Genomic DNA, 4,726 nt, shown 5'->3' with positions numbered 1-4,726 from the left:
CAGACACTCAGAAATTTGGCAACGCTCTCAGAGGACATATGAAGTAGGGTGGCAGGAGAGGCTATCAGGTCATGTAGAGGTCAGATTAGTAAAGATAGTGCTAAAGAGTGGGACCTTCACAAGAATGAAGACAGAAGCTACTGAAGGAGTTTAAATAAGCCAATGCCAAGATCAGATGGGTACTTTAAGAGAGATTATTTATTGGCTTGATAGTGGGTGGCTAATCTGAAGCAGTAAAGATCAGACCTCTCAAAGCGCCACAAAGGCTAAATTCAGTTCCATTTTACTAAGTTCCTTGCTATAATAAAGAATATAGAAAAGAAAGACGTCACACAAAGTATAAACTGTTGAACGAATACCTGTTTATGTTGTTGTCGTTGTTGTTGTTACCACTCAGACTGCATCCTCCCCCTCTTGCTCTTGGAGGAAGAGAAGACCCATCATCAATTGCAGATGGTGGCCAATGAGGTAACACAGAGCCGGCTTTATGCTCAGAGGAGGATGCTGTGCCTCCTCCTCATGGCTTCTGGTGCTCTACACATCCAGAGGAACTTCTCTAGTAGTGAACTACATATATGAACCCTGAAAGTATATTCTTAGAATGAATGTCTTTAACAAATTAACAATTTAAACCCACAGAAGACAATCTCAGTGACTGTTTCTGTGATCTCATTTGGCAATGTTGTAGATGTAGGTAGGAAGCCCAGGGTACTCTCCATCACTCAATCTTTGTTTTTTTTTTTTTTTTTTTTACAAAGATATGTGGTCAAACCACTTTTTAAAAAAAGATTTACTTGTTAATTTGAAAGAGTTACACACACACACACACACACACGGGGTGGGGGGAGGAGAGAGAGAGGGCGAGAGAGAGAGTTCTCCATCGGCTAGTTTACTCCCTAGATGACCCTGATGGTCAGAGCTGGGATGGTCAGAGCTGGACCAGGACAAATCTGGGAGCCAGGAACTCTATCTCCTACTTGGCAAGGCCCAAGTATTTGGGCCATACCCTGCTGCCTTCCCAGGCACTGTAGAAAGAAGTTAAATCAGAGACAGAGCAGTCAGGACTCAAACCAGCACTCCAATAGGGAATGCCAGCATTGCAGGTGGCAGCTTAAGTTGCTGCACCACAATGCCAGCCTCAAGTCTCAGTTTTATGGCAACAGGAATAAGAATGTGTTTGGAAGGACGGAGTGAGATAGCATCTGTATCTGGTATTTGGCATTCTTGAAATCTCTGCAATTGTTAATATTACCAGTTTTTAAATATAATGAAACTGTGCTCATGTGCACTGAAACAGGAGCACCCATACATAGCAATGTGTGCACCTGCATTCTGAAAATACTGTTTTGGGGTCAAAGTTGGAAAGGGGGAGATCCAACATGAATATCCCCTTCACCCAGATAGCTACCCATTGGAGCCCTCTTCCTGCACATTCCCCTCTGAATGTATGAGTAATACCGTCACTCTGCGTGTGGACTTTTAGAGTGCCCTTTTCCATCTTAAAGAGATGTCAGGCATTCATTAAATGAAACCAGAAATATTTCCAAAGCAAGGATGACTTTCTCATTGGCTCTTGATGGTACATCTAGGAGATTTACCCTCAGATTCTTATTCTCTGATATTTTTCTCTGCTCAAAGATCAACACTCCCTTTGGGCTCCATGGTTTTGTCTGCAGCACAGAGATCTGTAACTCACAGTAACAATTCCCTAGATGAACAACAGCAATAACTCACGGTGTTGCAATGGACTGCCTGGATTCCTATTAACTTTTCAGAATCAAGTCCTTGAGTTGGCATGAGAGTCAATACTTAGAAGCTCTGCTGGGTGATTTCAGAACATAGCATCAGCCAAATGGGTCCCTGGGCCTGAGCCCATCTCCCAGAGCTCCAGTTTAAAGACTGCAGGTGTGCAGAATCCTGAATCTTAGAATTCCTTGGGGATGGTATATTTTAAGTGTTAGTAAAGACCTAATCCAGATTGGAACTTTGAAGGTTGATTCTTTGCACTCTGGTAAAAAAGAAACCCTCCATTTATCAAACACAAATCTCTTTTTTTTTAAACTTTTATTTAATGAATATAAATTTCCAAAGTACGACTTATGGATTACAATGGCTTCCCCCCCATACCGTCCCTCCCACCCACAACCCTCCCCTTTCCCACTCCCTCTCCCCTTCCATTCACATCAAGATTCATTTTCGATTATCTTAATATACAGAAGATCAGCTTAGTATACATTAAGTATGGATTTCAACAGTTTGCTCCCACACAGAAACATAAAGTGAAAAATAATAGATGATTTTTTTAAATGATGATGAAATCAGAGCAGACCTATTGTCATGTTTAATCCCAGTGGGAGTCAAGTTGGGAATTGATAATTTCTTTTTTTTTTTTTTTACAGAGGATCAGTTTAGTATGCATTAAGTAAGGATTTCAACAGTTTGCACCCCCATAGAAACACAAAGTGAAATATATTGTTTGAGTACTCGTTATAGCATTAAATCTCCATGTACAGCACATTAAGGACAGAGATCCTACATGAGGAGTAAGTGCACAGTGACTCCTGTTGTTGACTTTACCAATTGGCACTCCTGTCTATGGCATCAGTAATCTCCCTATGCTCCAGTCATGAGTTTCCAAGGCTATGGAAGCCCTCTGAGTTCTCCGACTCTTATCTTGTTTAGACAAGGTCATAGTCAAAGTGGAGGTTCTCTCCTCCCTTCAGAGAAAGGTACCTCCTTCTTTGATGACCTGTTCTTTCCACTGGGATCTCACTCACAGAGATCTTTTGCCAGAGTGTCTTGGCTTTCCATGCCTGAAATACTCTCATGGGCTTTTCAGCCAGATCCGAATGCCTTTAGGGCTGATTCTGAGGCCAGAGAGTGATCCAACATGGGAAGTGAGATACTCAGCAGACTCATAGAATGGCAGATGTCCTAAATAGCACTCTGGCCTCAGAATCAGCCCTAAAGGCATTCGGATCTGGCTGAAAAGCCCATGAGAGTATTTCAGACACAAATCTCTTTTTAACATCATTATGTGCTAATGATAGATAAGGCTTGATTATGTTCTGATTATATCCAAATCTTCTACCAATGGATGTGACAGAATGTTAGGATAAAAATACAAATGGCTATCAGCTCTCATCCAGTTTTGGTTGTTTTCTCCCTTTAAACAGATGCTACCATCATTCTTTGTAGCCTACTCAAACATTAAATCATAGGCTTTTACAGCTGAAAAATATTGCATGAGGGCAGTTTGTCTCTCTATTACCTGTAAATAAATCTAGACTTAAAATCATCCCATACTGGTAATCATTTCTAGCTATTTCTAGCTAATTCTGTAATTTCTTAGTCTTCCACTTCAGGATTTAACAATTTTTACTGCCGAAAGTCTTTGCAATCTTTCCATCCTAAAAATCTCCAGCTGCAGTGTAACCGTCTATTCTTTAGTCTTCAATGGGAGACAAGTTTACCAGTTTACAAGTTGTATCTTCCAGTTACAACCTGGTCATATCCCATTCTTGTGGGTTTTCTTCTCCATAGTTTTTATTCTTTTGAACATACCCCACAAGCTATATTCCAGCCCTTAAAACGACTCTGTTAATCCCTGTAAGAGCTTCTGCAAATGATTCTTGTCACTCATGTGTTGCAGGAATATGAGGGATTGTCAAAAAGTTTATGGAAATATATATTTAAAAAACTGGGTCTCCCACTTGGATGGCAGGGGACCAAATATGTGGGCCATATTATGATGCTTTATCAGGTGCATCATCAGGGAGCTGTATCAGAAACAGAGCAGCCAGGACTTGAACAGGTGTTCAGATGTGGGATTTCAGCTTCAGAGGCAACAGCTTAATGCACTCTGCCATATAGCTGGCCTCACTTGATGGTGTTCTTTGAAACACAAATGTTTTATATATATTTTAGTGTAGTCTAATTTATTTTTTGTATGTTTGGTGTCATATCTTAGTAACTTATAATCCAAGATTGCAAAGATTTGCATCTACATTTTTTCCTAAGCATTGTATCATTTTGATCCTTATGTTCAGGTCTGTAACTCATTTTGAATTGATTTCTATATATGCTGAGAGATGGGGGTGTTGCCAACTTCAGTCTTTTCCATATAAATATCCAGTTATCCCAGTACCATTTGTTGAGACAATTCTTTCCCCTACTGAGTTGTCTTAGTACCCCTGGGCTCCCAATTCTGTTCCATTAATCTAAATGTCTATATCTATATCTCATGTCAGACTACATTATCTTGATTATCATTGATTCACAATAACTTTTTTTTGACAGGTAGAGTTAGAGAGAGAAAGAGACAGAGAGAAAGGTCTTACTTTTCCGTTGGTTCACCCCCAAAATGGCCACTACAGCCAGCGCGCTGCGGCCAGTGCGCTGCACCAATCCGAAGCCAGGAGCCAGATGCCTCCCTTTGGTCTCCCAGGCGGGTGCAGGGCCCAAGCACTTGGGCCATCCTCCACTGCCTTCCCGGGCCACAGCAGAGAGCTGGACTGGAAGAGGAGCAACTGGGACAGAATCTGGTGCCCCAATCGGGACTAGAACCTGGGGTGTCGGCGCCGCAGGCGGAGGATTAGCCTAGTGAGCCATGGCACCAGCCAATAACTTTTGAAATCAAGAGGTGCAAATCTTCCAAATTGGTTTTTCTTTTTCAATATTACTTTGGCTATTCTGGTTCCCTTGCATTTCCATGTGAATGTTATAA

General features: G+C 41.3%; 1 non-coding gene across 1 annotated transcript; it reads right to left on the bottom strand.

The window, feature by feature from the left end:
- Nucleotides 1-388: 388 nt before the first annotated feature.
- On the bottom strand, nt 389-598 carry LOC127485096 (small nucleolar RNA U3). The gene has a single exon (XR_007912274.1). It is a non-coding gene; the product is annotated as a small nucleolar RNA U3 (small nucleolar RNA).
- Between the last annotated feature and the right edge of the window lie 4,128 nt (nt 599-4,726).

The sequence above is a fragment of the Oryctolagus cuniculus genome, chromosome X (genome assembly GCF_964237555.1).
Source record: "Oryctolagus cuniculus chromosome X, mOryCun1.1, whole genome shotgun sequence".
Lineage (NCBI taxonomy): Eukaryota > Metazoa > Chordata > Mammalia > Lagomorpha > Leporidae > Oryctolagus > Oryctolagus cuniculus.
The sequence above is the reverse complement of the archived record's forward strand: the minus strand, read 5'-3'. Positions and strand labels throughout refer to the sequence as shown.